Here is a 16,467-nt window from a genome sequence, read left to right as displayed (position 1 = left end):
TTGAGGAAAGAAACGAGGGGCATAGATGGAGCCCCTGAGAAATACGGACCAGATGATTACCAGTTTCAGTGGCAACGTCAAGAGGGTTTGCTATATGAACACCGGCAACCCACAGAACAGGAGCTGGGTCAGGAGAGTATTTACCACTCAGCTTCCGTACTTTTTTCCAGACTGCACTCATGGAGGAAGCAGAGGTGATGGTGGAAACGATCTCGCCAGCAAGTGCGTTTAGCATCACGGGTGACACGGCGAGCGACTGCATGCTTCTGCTTAAAATCAAGAAGTCTCTGAGTGGTTCTAATGTACCGGTACCTGCCCCATGCAGCACATTTCAAACGTACTGCACGAGCACAAGCAGGAGACCACCAAGGCAAGCACTTCTGAGAATGCCTGCCCGAGGTTTGGGGTATAGAATGAGAAGCTGAGGAAGGGAAGAGGTGTAAAAGCTCATCAATGGAGGACGAAGAAGGAACCTCACTAAAAGCAGTTAGTTGCGAGTGAAGGTCCCAATTTGCTTGATCAAATTGCCAGCATGGGCTACGAAGAGGTGGTAAATATGAAGAAGTATGATTGGAAAATGATCGCTGTCATGTAAGTCTGGGAAAACAGATCAGGTGAAGTCTAGTGCAGTGGAGGAAGAGCAGACCGAGAGATCGATGCAAGAGAGAGTATGAGTATGAGGATCAAAATGGGTGGGAGTACCTGTATTTAAAACATGGAGGGGATGAGAAACGAGAAAAGCTTCCAACTGAATGCCATGGGAATCACAGTGAGAACCCCCCAGAGGAAATGATGGGCATTAAAATCGCCTAGTAACACAAGTGGTGGCAGCAAGGATGAGACAAGAAAGGCAACATCTGGGATAGATAATGCCCGAGAAGGAGAGAGGTACAAAGAAAAAATTGTATACCACTTATGCAAGTGGATACAGGCTGCAGTGTAATGCAGCGAAGTACAAACAAATAGCTGATGGTACGGAATATCAGTGCGTAGAAGAAGGGCACTTTCATTAAAGGTCCCATCAGAAAAAGGATCTGAAGAATACAATAAATTATAGCCGGAGATGGGATAGATAACAGCAGAGTGTAATTTTGGTTCTTGTAAGCAAACACCAACATGAAAAAACAGGGAGAGCAACATCTGAAGCTCACCCTGATTACCCCTGAGGCCCCGGATATTCCACTGTAAATAGGCCATGATTGACAATGATAAAGTTACCAGAAATCCGCAGGTAAGGGTACCTATGGACAAGAAGGGTTAGAAAAGTCCACGTGGCGGCAGCAGAAAACGTTCAAGTAGCGAAGGAACGGAGCGCTGCGAAGAAAGGAGTTGCACAGATGGAGGAGAGGAAAGAGAAGGAACAGGGGGTGGATCAGTGTCCACTGATGGTTTAGTCTCTGCAATGTATTCTGAGATAGCTTCAAGTGTTTTGGAATTCAAAGATATTGTATGGGAGACAATATTGAAGATGGAAGGAGGAGGCTGAGTAAAAATTGGGACAGTAATGGACTGTACCAAAGCACGGGGGGACAAAAGGGTGGAGGGAACTGGAGAAGTGTAGGAGGGGACAGAAGAGGCAGAAACCTAGAAGAGGCAGAAACCTGGGAGGTGGCAGAAGAGGAAGAAACTTGGGAGGGGACAGGGGAGGGAGGCACAGTACGAGGAGGAGGGTGAACCTCCACACTTGTAACAGAGCCAGTGAGAGGGGAAGAACCATTGATAGAGACTGGAAAGGTAAAATGTGGAGGTGGAAGAAGGGAAGGAGAGGTTAAGAGAGATTTGAGTAATGGGGATTTTTTGGACTTCTGAGAAGTAGAGGGGCGATTGGGAGGAAGTGTCGTACGAGGTCTTGTCGATACCTGGGCTTGTGAGGGAGAACACGAAGAAGTGAGAACAGACTGAAGTGTTGCAGTAGGGACTGCTGAACCCAGGACAGCAAAAGAATTAGAGACAGGAGTGACTATGGGAGGGGTAACCACAGAGGAGGCTGCAGAAGATGGGACCCCAGAAGTGGGGGGACGTTTAGAAACACGAGAATAAGAAATACGGAGTAGTCTCCCTTGGAGGCGTAGATGAGAAACTGCCATAGCATAAGAGAGATGTTGTGCCTCTTTGAGACAACGGATTTCTTGCTCATTTAAGTAGACCTGGCAACGGCGAGAGTAAGAAGGGTGAGCCTCATGACAATTAGGGGAAGAGGGAGGTCAACTACAAGATGTATTAGAATGGTCATCGGCACCACAGACTGGGCGTTCGGCTATAGATCTGCAATATTTCGCTGGGTGACCAAATCCCCAGCAATTTCTACACTGTTGCAGTGTAGGGATCACCTTTCGAACTTGTAAATGATGTCCTGCTACATAAACAAAGGATGGGAGTTCACGGCTGTCGAAAGTTAATCGAGCCACATTGCAAGAGTATCGTCTCTGCCCGCAGGCACGAAGGACATAAGTGCTTACTTCGAGGATTGGGAGATCTTGGAGTTCCAGCTGTTCAAGAATGTCATTGCCACATGTCTGGAAATTCTGTTGGACTATGTTATGGAGCAGAATGACAGTACCACTACAAGAATTGAGGGAACAACATTTTTCGATAGTGACAGGAATAGTATCTATATGTGAAAGAAGAGAAAGATCATGAGCTTGGGTTGCGTTCTGGACAGTGATGATGTGTGTACCGCTCTTGAGAGCGTGAAAGGAAATATCTCTACCAATGTGGCGTAGGAGCGCCTCTTGAGTTGACAACACTTGTTACTCACCTTGTCTAAAATAAGAAATACCAAGCCTATTCTAATTTTCTAATCACTTCTATCCATGTTGGAATATTGCTGCATGCTAATGGCCCCCCTTCACTGCCTGAAGTTTCCTGAACTCTAGACATGGATAATTTTGGAAGTATTGGCCTCAAACCTGTACAAGAAGGAAGAACCACTGGATTTCTGTTGCAGAAGCAAAACATCCATAGACCAGATTCGACTGAAGAGAAATAAGTGGCAATGGGTGTAAATGAAGCATAGAGACAAATGTTAGATCCAGCTGCAACTGTGGATCAATGGTCTAATAATGAAGCAGGGTCATGAAGGGGGTGCCACAAGAGAAAGGAGTCTGGGAGTAGGAATTTCATGGATATGGAACACCACGGTAAGTTTTTTTTTTTAGGGGGGGGGGGAGGAGGGGAAAGAGTACATGGAGGGGTAGCTCCTAGGAGGACTGAAAGGGATCATATATCCCTCATCACACCGAAGAGATCCCTCAGTGGGACTGGTGGTGCAGATGTGGTGTGAAACCCATGCCCTGCCCTACTCTTCGCATTGATGAACTGGCAGTCCGGGATAGCAACCTCGCATCCACTGAGCCACCTTCCTGGACAAATGAGAGGGTGGCTGGAAACCCGCTGCAAGGCATACCTCCTTTGGTCACCACCTCCTGTAACCGACAGGCATCCTCCAGAGATAGGCCTGTTACCCAAAGGACATCGTAAGCTGCCCTCCAGAGACTTGGGAGGAAGGATCAGAGAATCCTTAGATGATCCAGATTCCACTGCAAATGACACCACCAGGAGGCCTGGTCACAGACCGGGCCGCGGGGGCGTTGACCCCCGGAACTCTCTCCAGGTAAACCATCAAGGCCCTCAACAGAATGGGATGGACATTGACACCCTTTCCCCAACCTAGGAGCTAGAATGTTGTAAGGGAAGACCTCAGAGGCCAAAAGCAGGAAAGGAAGGGGAGGGATAGGAAGGATGGGATAGGAGAAGGCAGGAGTGGGGGGAGGGGAGTTAGGTTTGGTCAAAGGAAGAAGACCAAAAGGTCCAATTCCTCAGACCAAAAGCCACACCAAAGCAAGGGGCCCCCCTTGAAGGGAAGGTTTAATAAAATTTCATCATATTAAATCTTTTTTGATGTATGACCCCCTATTAATTTATTGCTACACAAGAATAACCATACCAAAGGGTCCTCAAGAAGTTTTTTTTTTTTTTTGCCAGTGAGGGGCTCTTGAAAATGAGACTGGACTTATCTTCCATAGATTGAACCTAGGTGCCTCCCTCTCCACAGGCACTAGAAGACCCTTACAAGTTCAGTGCTTTCTCTTGATTAAAAATACTTTCCAAAGGGACATCTTAAATTTGATCAACTCCTATAGGGGATCTCATCTTTAAGGGAGGCTCTCTGATGAGGCAAAGAGACTTTTGGTATGAGGACTTGGCCCTTGTGGTCTTGTTCCTCCTACTTAACCTAAATATCCCCACTCCTCCCTTCCCTACCCCATCCCTCCCCTCTCCTCCTTTTCCTGTTTTTGGCCTTTGGGGTCTTTCCCTATGAAATTCTAGCCCCTAGGCTGGGAAAAGGGTGTTGTCTGTCCCATTAAGTTGGTGGTGGGTTTGCCATGGAATCTGGATCATCTGGGGATGTCTTGATATCCCTCCAGAGTTCCGGGGGGTGGCTTAAGGTGTCCTTCGGGTGACAGGTGTATTTCTGGAGGCTATCTGTCAGGAGGTGGTAGCCGAAGGAGGTATGCCTTGCGGTGGGTTCTGGTCTCCCTCTCTTTTGTCTGCCAAGGTTGCTTGGTGTGGATGTGAGGTTGCTATCCTGAATTGCTGATTTACTGGCACGAAGGGTAGGATATGGAATGGGTTCCACACTGCTGGTTGCCCTGAGGGCTCTTGGGCATGGAGGGGGATATATAATCCTTTTCATTCCTCCTGGGAGCTCTCTCTCCACCCCCCCCCCCTTTTTTTAAATAAAAAACTTATCATGGAGACCCATATCCATGGCCTGCCTCCTCCTGGACCCTTTCCTTTTGTGGCACCCCCTACAGACCCTGGCACACCTTCAGCCCTCTCTTCCAACCCTGTACCTTCAACGGGTAATGTTTCATTACCCTCCTCTCATACCGCGGTTCCAATCAACTCTTTAGACACATCTGGCTTCTCCATATATAGTGCACTGATTTTCAAATCATACACACAACTCAGGACAGCCTGCCTCTAACCTCCCGTCCAAACAACCTCGACCTGTCACTGATGACCCTACCTCAGTTTCCTCTCATGCTTCTAAAAAACATTGAACTAGACAATTCCTCCCCTTACCACCTGACATTGCCAAACATTATTCTTTCCTTATCTCCGAGTCTAGACCTTTACCTCTAGATGCATCTTATATTGTTGTGGAGGTTCATCCCCCCCCCCCCAAGTATAGTTGCTCCCTTTTCCTGACAAGACACCTCTACCCCTCTTCTTTGGTGTCTTCTGTTGTCTCTCCACTTATTACCCAAATCACATCTCCCTCCACCACCATGCTCTCTCCGTCTTCTCTCTCATCTGAAATTACTGAGGCCATCTCTGTGTTTACTGAGGAGACGACACCTATGATGGATGGAAATATAAACACATATGCAGTATAATGTGATCCTTTATTGACAACGTTTCACCCACACAGTGGGCTTTTTCAAGTCACACACAGATCTACCTGGGGTAGAAGGTACGGGAGTATTTATAGTCATGTTCAGAATGTTGAGGTCAGGTGGAGAATGCTGCATCTGATGATCTACTGGGTGGAGTTAAAGAGTCTTGGGTAGCTTGGCAGGGGTATTGGACAAGTTGTGAGTAGACCTTCTGCAGTGTTCTATGTTCTTATGTGGGATAGCGATGAAGAAGTTTCTTGGCGAGTGGTTCAGCTATGTTATAGAAGCCGTTGTTCTGGTTGAAATTGTTGGTTATAGAGATAAGCGATGATTCCAGGATTCTTCTCAATACCGAAGAATCCTGGAACCACCGCTTATCTCTATAACCAACAATTTCAACCAGAACAACGGCTTCTATAACATAGCTGAACCACTCGCCAAGAAACTTCTTCATCGCTATCCCACATAAGAACATAGAACACTGCAGAAGGTCTACTCACAACTTGTCCAATACCCCTGCCAAGCTACCCAAGACTCTATAACTCCACCCGGTAGATCATCAGATGCAGCATTCTCCACCTGACCTCAACATTCTGAACATGACTATAAATACTCCCGTACCTTCCACCCCAGGTAGATCTGTGTGTGACTTGAAAAAGCCCACTGTGTGGGTGAAACGTTGTCAATAAAGGATCCCATTATACTGCATATGTGTTTATATTTCCACTGTGTCGGTATTTGATACCATTTATTTCCACCTATGATGGATGCTAGTCCGCCCCCTGCTACTTCACATTCTCGTCTTCCGCTCCCTTCCTCACACTGCTTTTCTACACGCCATTCCAATACCTCACTCCTTACTAGTTTCCCAATGCCTCTACATGTTGACTTTACTGACCCTCTTGGTCCATAGACAACTGCAGAATGCTACTGTTATGCTCTGTTAGCTGATCATGGCTTATTTAGTGTGGAGTAATTGAGTGTTTCAGATGTTGCTCTCCTAGTTTTTTCATTTGTCTGTTTGCAAGAACCAAAATTGCGTTCCATTGTTCTCCATCCCATCTTGTCCTGCAGGACTTTTAATGAACGTGTATTTCTTGTGCACCACAGTATACTACATTCTCAGGTCCTTGTCCATACTTCACTGCATTACACTGCAGCCCACATCTACTTGAATACGTGGTATAGTCTTTCCACTCATCAATTTGGCTTTCATAAGGACCGCTCCACTATTGACTCTTTACTCTGCTTAGATACCTATGCTCATAATGCATTTGCTAGTAACCACTCAATTATTACAATCTTTTTTTTGATCTTGAAAATGCATATGACACTACTTGGAGACATAACATCTTGGCCTGGGCTCATTCCTTAGGCCTCTGGGGCAGTCTGCCACTTTTCCTTAAAATCTTTTTATTTGAGACACATTTCCATGTTCGGGTTAATAATTTGCTTTCCCCGGACTTTGTCCATACTGAAGATGTCCCTCAGGGATGTGTCCTTAACACCATTCATTTTCTATTAGCTATATATGATCTGGCCTCTGTTCTCCCATCTAATATTTGGTCATCACCTTATGTTGATGACTTTGCTATAGCTTGTGCAGATGCTGACTGTCACCTAATAGCAGCCTCTCTCTCCAGATTGCTACTGACCGTGTTTCTCATTAGGCCACTACTTATGGGTTTAAATTTTCTGGTGCTTAATTTAACATACCAAATTATTTTCCTCAGACGTTCTGTTGTCTCTGATACTCCATTGTACCTGTATGGTTCCCATATACATGTACACCTACCATCCAACTTACGACCTGCTCGACTTACGACCACTCGACTTACGACCGTGTTTTTTATGCCAAATTTCTGGGAAATAAACAACTATTTGTGTTGTACAAAGTGTTTATCCTAAACCTTACAGTATAAAATACAGTACTAACAGCATAAAAAGTAAAGTAAAACATGAAATACCAAAATAAAACAATAAAATAAAGTCATTACAAAAATGTTTTGTTGATATTCAGTAGTAAAGTTCGACTTACGACCATTTCGACTTACGACCGGTTTCTCGGAACCGAACTCGGTCGTAAGTCGGATGGTAGGTATACTTGAACGTGATACGGTCAGATTTCTCAGTCTTCTGTTCGATCGCTGGCTGTCCTGGAAACCACACATTATCTCCCTGAATGACACTTGCCATAGACGGCTGAGCCTCCTTAACACCCTCACTCATCTTTCTTGGGGGGAGATTGACGAACACTCCTTTGGCTTCATTCTGCTCTAATCCTATCAAAACTAGATTATGGAGACCAGATATGTTCTGCGACCTCTCCCGCAATTCTTTCTGAACTCTATCCCCTTCATCACCAGGGATTACGTTTGTGCCTATGTGCTTTTAACTCCTCCCGTCAAGAGAGTATATGTGGAGGCGAATTTTCCATCTCTGCGTTATCGGCGTCATGCCCATTGTGTCAGATATTTTGTCTGCTCTTATGACCTCCACTATCCTTCTACATGCAGAATGGTAACAAACATTAGTAGAGGTGTATTATTTGATTGCCACCCTTGTTTGCTCTGCCCCTTTTCTTTTCATATTCACGCCTGGCTTTTCTTCAATCGCCCCCTTTGTATGTACGTTCATCTGGCATCTACCTTTTCTCTTGCCCCTTGGGAGGTTCCAATACAGCAGGGTCCTGCTTTACAGCGTTTTGCCTTATGGCGTTCCGTTAATACAGCAAGTTAAAATTATGACCAAAACTCACTATGTGGCTGTCTTTCTAATATGGCACACCCCACCCGGTTTGTTTACATTTTCCATGAGCACATCTCTCTATTATGTCTGGAAACTTTCCAAAATTTCAACTGTTTTAAAGTTATTGCATATTTTATATGTACAGGAGACCCTCACCCAAAGGCAGCATCGACTAACACCAAAATCGACTAACGGCGCTCTTTGGCGTCAAAAAATTGGCTCTACCAATAGCAAAAAACTCGTCTAAAGGCTTTTGTCCCAAACATGTCCATGCGGCCTGAGCAGGCCCAGCCACTCCAAGACTCCATGTACAGCCAGTGTGCCAGTGTTTACAAGCCATTTCGGTCGATTCCACATGTACCTGCGATATACTTTGTATAATTCCAGTGTTTTTAGTGCTTGTAACTGCTAAACAGCCACCATGGGCCCAAAGAAAGTTTCTAGTGTCAGCCCTATGATAAAGAAGGAAAGAAACACAATAAAATTCAAGAAAAAACTCGTAGCAAAGTACTGAAGTGGAGGAGGAGGAGAGAGGGGAGAATGTGCCTTCTGCAGTGATTTAGTGATTCTACAATATGTACGATACTAAAGCAGTAGGTATCGATAAAGGCTATAGTGCCAGCCAGCGATAAAGTGTAGAATTAACAGTGTAGCAAGTAAGTTAAGCGAGTAAGTGAAAGAAAAACGAGACAAAAGTAATTCTCCAATAATGGATGTATGTATATCCGCTGAACATACACTGGCCTGCTATCTCCCACTACCCTAAACCTCTGCCACATTTCCTCCATCAAACTACCTAATTAAACTAACATCTCCTCCAAGGTAAGTGTAAATATAAAAGTGTGAGCATAAAAGTAAATATATTAAGTGTAAATATAAAAGTACCCCAATGGAAATACATAAGTCACTCTGACTTTTGGGTTATCCTAGGTACTTTACACATGCTGCTATGTATGATAATCTATGTAACTGTATTTGTGTATACCTGAATAAACTTACTTATAAATTAAAATGTAAATATTTCTTATTTATAAATTACATGCATTGTTTAAGTGTGATGGTGGTGGTGGCAAAAGCCTCCACCTCCACCAACACCCTTCTCTCAGTGGTGGCCCTTAAACCCAACAACAACACTTACACTATTTACTCTCATACATTATGACATATTTTATTAATTCTAGAGTACACATCATGTTTTTATGTTATTAATATTGTTTATAATGTCATATTAGATGAATTGTGATAGGTAAATAAGCCGTAGAGATGATATTAGCGTCATATTGAAGCATAATAAACTTGTCTTCCTCTTGCCTCCTATGTGTCTGTCACACACCAACAAGTCAAGTCAATAAAGATAAGTCAATAAAGGTAAGTGTGATGTTAAATGTTCATTTATCTATTTTATTAGTGCTTTATATTTATTTGTCATTGTTTTGTGTATGTATATTTATATTTAATCTTTAAAAAAAATATTTTTTGTTAATACTTTTGGCTGTCTGACATGGATTAATTGGATTTCCATTATTTCTTATGGGGAAAATTAATTCGACTAACGGCTAATTTGACTAAAGGCTAGCTCTCTGGAACGGATTAAAGCCGTTGGTTGAAGGTCCACTGTACTCTGATAATAATACTTATGTGTACCTGTACCTAAATATACTTACACACAGTGCTGGCATGCAGGTACACATGAAAATCACTAAGAGTGTGTCTCTAGTCTTAACTCTACAGTAATACAGTGGACCTCCACCTTACGATGGCATCGCGTTATGTTAAATCCGCCATACAATACATTTGAACGCAAAAATTTTGCCTCACCTCACGCTAAAAAACTCTCCTCACGCGATTCGTCCGGGACGCGTCCCATGTGTGGCCTCAGCGCCAGTGTTTACAAGCCAGCCAGTGCGGTTGCATCCATGCATACATTCGGTACATTTCACCTTATCCCAGTGTTTTTTGTGCTTGTAACTGCAAAATAAGTCACCATGGGCCCCAAGAAAGCTTCTAGTGCCAACCCTGTGGTAAAAAGGGTGAGAATTAGTATGGAAATTAAGAAAGATTTTGAAGGGTTTGGGGCTAACCCTGAGAAGCCTATGCCAGTTGTGGAATCCATTGTGCCTACTTCAAAGATTAAGGAAATGTGTGCAAAGTGGGTTGAACTGTAAACCTTTATGGATGAAAAGCACCCTAACACAGCTATTGCAAGCCGTGCTGGTGACTATTACAATGACAATGTTGTGGCCCATTTTAGGAGCTCTATGGACAGATTTGTTGTGCGACAGAGGTCCAGTGACTCTCAAGCTGGTCCTAGTGGCATTAAAAGAAGAAGGGAAGTAACCCCGGAAAAGGACTTGCTACCTCAAGTCCTAATGGAAGGGGATTCCCCTTCTAAACAATAACATCCACACTCTCCCCTCCTCCCATCCCATCAATCATCATCAGATCTTCAATAAAGGTAAGGGTCATGTATTCTATTCTTAGTAGAGTAGTAATTGTGCATGTCTTCTTCAGTTTGTGTGCATTAACCCTTTCAAGGTCGACAGGCCCTCTCAGAGACTTGTTCTCGGAGTCGGCCAAATTTAAAAAAAGAAAAATTATTTTTCTTATGAAAAGATAGAGAATCATTTCCCAATCATAATGACACCAAAAGTATGAAATTTGATGGAAAACTTACGGAATTATGCTCTCGTGAACTTAGCGGTCTCGACGATGTTTACGCATCAGAGATTTTGCCCACTTTGAGCCCTATTTTCGGCCAATTCCAGTGTACTTGTCGACAAAAAATCATGACTATTTCGCTAGAACTCCATTTTTTATATCGAATGAGTACAAGAAACCACCCATTTACCGATTTCAACTATCCAATACAGTGGTCAGAATTTAGCAATTTTGCCGATTTCACGCAAATTTCAAAAGATGCCCATTTCCGAATAGGGTCCAGAATAAACAAGAAAGACATTCCTGGCACTAAAATAACATTTCCTCTGTTCATTAGTCACGTCCCCATGCCCCTCTTACATTCTTTTGCTTTGCACTTTGAATTTTTATTCTCAAAAAAAAAAAAAAAAAAAAAAAATAGAAGATTTACTGTTATGCAGACTACTGCATTAGTGTAGAAATGGTATAAACGATATCAGCGCATTTGTGAAAGAATATTAGACTCACCAGTTGACGTGTATTGGACGCATAGCATGATTTGTTTACTTTTGAACTTCAGTAAAAATCGAACATTTCTGCTACTTTGAGCTCAATTTCAAGGTACTTTTCTTTGTAAAACCAGTCAAAATCATCTCAATTTCTGTAATATGTCTTCCATTCTATAAAATGAGACCAGGAAAACTAGAATACAACAATAAATACCATACGAAAATACAGTGCAAAGCCGCTGTTTTAATCCAAAAACACGGTCAAAGTTTTTTTTTCTCATTACGCACTGTGTGCTGCAGGATTTTTTTATACCGCACACTGACCACATAGACCCATTCTTTCATATGTAGGCCTACGAGCTTTCTCTCACTAGATTTGAGGGCGCTAGAATTTAGGCGTACTAGTACGTCAAAAACCCTGGTGCGTAAGCCGTACTAGTACGGCCGAAACCCTGAAGGGGTTAAAATTAATATTTCATGTGGTAAAATTTTTTTTTCATACTTTGGGGTGTCTTGAATGGATTAATTTGATTTCCATTATTTCTTATGGGGAAAATTAATTCGCCTTATGATAATTTTGGTTTACGATGAGCTCTCAGGAACGGATTAATATCGTAAGGTAGGTGTCCGCTGTACTAATAGTACGTAATAATCACTCTTGGGCACATTAAATGTCTTATTTTACGTTAATATAGACATTTTCATTAATCCATTATGATATTTTCTTCAAAATTACATAAACACTTTACATAGCATATAAACATGCTATATTTATATGCTATGGAGGTGTGGTAGCCGGTTGGAGGGAAAACATTACGTTTCTCTGGTTCAGCACCAGAGAAAACGTATGAATCTGCATTTGGCCCAGTCACTTCCCTTAACCCTTTGAGGGTCCGTCCCGTAGATCTACGGCTTTACATTCAGGGTCCAAACCGTAGATCTACGTCATGAGCTCAGCTCACTCTGATAAACTGTGAGTGGTACATTTGGGCCTAGATATGAGAGAATACATCTATGTGGTATGTGTGCACCACATAAAACAGATCCTGCAGCACGTTGTGTATAATGAGAAAAAAACCGAAATCATGATTTTTCTATTAAAACAGCGACTTTGCAGTGTTTTTTCGTATGTTTTTTATAGTTCTATTTGCGATTACTTGGTCTCATTTGATAGAATGGAAGACATATTACAGAAATAGAGATGATTTTGATTGGTTTTAGCACTGGAAATGGCTTGAAACTGAGCTCAAAGTAGCAGAAATGTTAAATTTTTGCCGATATTCAAGAGTAAACAAACGACCTCACACGTCTAATACACGCCAGCTGGTGGGTCTAATATGCATTCACAAATATGGTGATGATATTTATACAATTATTACAGTATTGCATAACAGTAAGTCTTCTATTTTTTGGTGTGAATAAAAATTCATTATGTGAATAAAAAATCAAAATGGAATTTATTTGTAAAGCCTCAAAACGTAACTAATGAACAGAGGAAATGTTAGTTTAGTTCCAGGAATACCTACATTGTTTATTCTGGACCCTATTTTGAAATTGGAATATTTTGAACTTTGTGTTAAATTGACCAAATTAACAATTTCCGATCACTTTAATTTATAGTTGAAACAGTTGACTTGGTGATTTCTTGTGCTCAATCGATAGAATAGAATACTAGTGAAATAGCTAAGAATTTGGTTGACTGGAATAATGTAATTGGCCTAAAATGGGAGTCAAAGTCGGCAAAATCGCCGATTCATAAATATCGCTGACACATCAAAATTCGCGAGAGCATAATTTCGTAAATTTTCCATCAAATTTCGTACTTTTTGTTTTATTACCTTCACAAAAAGATTCTCTACCATTTCATAAGAAAAAACAAAAAATTTTTTTTTTTTAAAATTCTTGGACACTGGGGCACCACTTCAGATTTGGGCCTTGGACCCTGAAGGGGTTAACACTCCACTTCTGCTTACAATTCTTGGCATGAATTATTCATTTCTTCTCCCTTTGTTTATGATGGCATCTAAAGGTAGTTGTTAGAAACGATTAAACTCAGTGAACAAGGTATTTTGATGGTAATAATATGGCTCTGGGCCGCATTAAATATCATATAGCTATGTAGCTAGGGATTGGCAGAGAGCATGCATAGTTCCTTTGTATAAAGGCAAAGGGGACAAAAGAGAGTGCAAAAATTATAGGGGGATAAGTCTGTTGAGTATACCTGGTAAAGTGTATGGTAGAGTTATTATTGAAAGAATTAAAAGTAAGAAGGAGAATAGGATAGCAGATGAACAAGGAAGCTTTAGGAAAGGTAGGGGGTGTGTGGACCAGGTGTTTACAGTGAAACATATAAGTGAACAGTATTTAGATAAGGCTAAAGAGGTCTTTGTAGCATTTATGGATTTGGAAAAGGCGTATGACAGGGTGGATAGGGGGGCAATGTGGCAGATGTTGCAGGTGTATGGTGTAGGAGGTAGGTTACTGAAAGCAGTGAAGAGTTTTTACGAGGATAGTGAGGCTCAAGTTAGAGTACATAGGAAAGAGGGAAATTATTTCCCAGTAAAAGTAGGCCTTAGACAAGGATGTGTGATGTCACTGTGGTTGTTTAATATATTTATAGATGGGGTTGTAAGAGAAGTAAATGCGAGGGTCTTGACAAGAGGCGTGGAGTTAAAAGATAAAGAATCACACATAAAGTGGGAGTTGTCACAGTTGCTCTTTGCTGATGACACTGTGCTCTTGGGAGATTCTGAAGAGAAGTTGCAGAGATTGGTGGATGAATTTGGTAGGGTGTGCAAAAGAAGAAAATTAAAAGTGAATACAGGAAAGAGTAAGGTTATGAGGATAACAAAAATATTAGGTGATGAGAGATTGGATATCAGATTGGAGGGAGAGAGTATGGAAGAGGTGAATGTATTCAGATATTTGGGAGTGGATGTGTCAGCGGATGGGTCTATGAAGGATGAGGTGAATCATAGAATTGATGAGGGGAAAAGGGTGAGTGGTGCACTTAGGAGTCTGTGGAGACAAAGAACTTTGTCCTTGGAGGCAAAGAGGGGAATGTATGAGAGTATAGTTTTACCAACACTCTTATATGGGTGTGAAGCATGGGTGATGAATGTTGCAGCGAGGAGAAGGCTGGAGGCAGTGGAGATGTCATGTCTGAGGGCAATGTGTGGTGTGAATATAATGCAGAGAATTCGTAGTTTGAAAGTTAGGAGGAGGTGCGGGATTACCAAAACTGTTGTCCAGAGGGCTGAGGAAGGGTTGTTAAGGTGATTTGGACATGTAGAGAGAATGGAGCGAAACAGAATGACTTCAAGAGTGTATCAGTCTGTAGTGGAAGGAAGGCGGGGTAGGGGTCGGCCTAGGAAAGCTTGGAGGGAGGGGGTAAAGGAGGTTTTGTGTGCGAGGGGCTTGGACTTCCAGCAGGCGTGCGTGAGCGTGTTTGATAGTGAATGGAGACGAATGGTTTTTAATACTTGACGTGCTGTTGGAGTGTGAGCAAAGTAACATTTATGAAGGGGTTCAGGGAAACCAGCAGGCCGGACTTGAGTCCTGGAGATGGGAAGTACAGTGCCTGCACTCTGAAGGAGGGGTGTTAATGTTGCAGTTTAAAAACTGTAGTGTAAAGCACCCTTCCGGCAAGACAGTGATGGAGTGAATGATGGTGAAAGTTTTTCTTTTTCGGGCCACCCTGCCTTGGTGGGAATCAGCCAGTCTGATAATAAAATAATAAATAAAAAATGTAGCCAGGCAGACTACATAGCTACATCTACCAGCTACCTACACCTGACTTCTTACAAATAAATACTACACATACAGTATTTTAAAGTAAACAATGAGTGTACTGTATGTGTATTTTCTCTCTCTGTGCTGCTTTCAATATCATATATTAAGTTTGGGATGGGTAGCCAGGGCTACCTACACCTGACTTCCTACAAATAAGTACTACTCACCTCTTGCCCTACATTAAGACTACAAATATTTTAAGGTAAGTAATGAATGTACTGTGTATGTATTTTACTTTTTATTGTGATTTTTAATGCCTAGTTTTATTACTAACTTAATATAAGTTAGTGTAAACTTGTCTGGCATTTATATGCATTTATAAGTGGAAAAATTGGCATTCCACTTTAAGGCGATTTCCGCTTTAAGGCGGTAGCCTGGAACCTAACCTGCCGTATAAGTGGGGCCCTACTGTGGTTCAAAGTCTGTTCTTCCCCACTGCTGTGCATGAAAGAGCAACTACCTACAGTTGCTTCTCGCTCCCTTTTACTTAACCACTTCTGATCCCATTCTCATGCCAATGCAGTTTACAATGATGGTTCAAAATCCTCAGATGGTGTTGGGTTTGCAGCAGTGTTCTCAGTATTGTGTGTGGTCATTTATTAGACTTGGCTAACATTTTTACAGCTGAACTGTATGCAATTCTCATTGTAATTATCCATATTGCATCCAGGCCTACCTCAACATTTGTAGCAGTTTCAGACTTCTTTAGTGCATTGCAGGCTACCAAAAATTTAATTTGTCTCATCTCCTAGTTCGTATCTAGCTTTGGTTGCACTGCATCTCTAGCAGAAACAAAATATCATTTTCTGCTGGGTCCCTGGTCATGTAGAGGTTCAGGGCAATGAGCTGGCAGACTGTTGCATGGTCAGCTGTACGTGACCTTCAAGTTTCCTATAGGGTTATTCCACTCTCAGACTATTTTGCTATAATCTCTAGCCACCTTCGCAACCATTGGCAACAATGTTGGTCTGATTTGATTTGTAAATTATATTCTATCAAGCTGACTTTGGGTTTCTGGCCTTATCTGAGGAGACTATGCTCTCCTGTCTTCACATTGGTCACACACACTCACTCATGGGTATCTCATGGAGAGACTTCCAGTTCCACTGTGAGAACTGTCAGGTTCCAATTTCAGTTTCCCACATTCTATTGGACTATTCTATCTACCAGGGAGCACGCAGAATTTACCTCGGATGTCATCACTGTCTTTCCTCCTGGATGACAGCCCCCACCTTTGACACTGACTCCCTCTTTGACAGCAACAGATTTTTTACACAAACTTTGATGGTACTTTCTTTAGCACTCCTCACAGCCCTTTCTAACTCTACCTCTGTCATCATCTCCACCCTCACTAGTCTATAATCAAGAAAGCACACCCT

The 16,467-nt window shown here is 42.2% G+C and overlaps 1 protein-coding gene across 3 annotated transcripts in view; it reads right to left on the bottom strand.

Moving 5' to 3' along the window:
* The window catches only part of Pmvk (Phosphomevalonate kinase), an 83,582-nt gene that overhangs the window by 8,774 nt on the left and 58,341 nt on the right, over positions 1 to 16,467 (bottom strand). Inside the window, exon 6 of one of the 3 annotated variants that reach the window (XR_011392394.1) lies at positions 9,969 to 10,166. The exons of the other annotated variants lie outside the window; for them this stretch is intronic. The gene's annotated coding sequence lies outside the window, so the exon portion shown is untranslated. The remainder of the gene's footprint in view (positions 1 to 9,968; positions 10,167 to 16,467) is intronic. 3 annotated transcript variants of the gene reach the window in all.

Source organism: Cherax quadricarinatus, chromosome 25, assembly GCF_038502225.1.
Source record: "Cherax quadricarinatus isolate ZL_2023a chromosome 25, ASM3850222v1, whole genome shotgun sequence".
Classification (NCBI taxonomy): domain Eukaryota; kingdom Metazoa; phylum Arthropoda; class Malacostraca; order Decapoda; family Parastacidae; genus Cherax; species Cherax quadricarinatus.
This window is presented reverse-complemented; position numbering and strand designations above follow the sequence as displayed.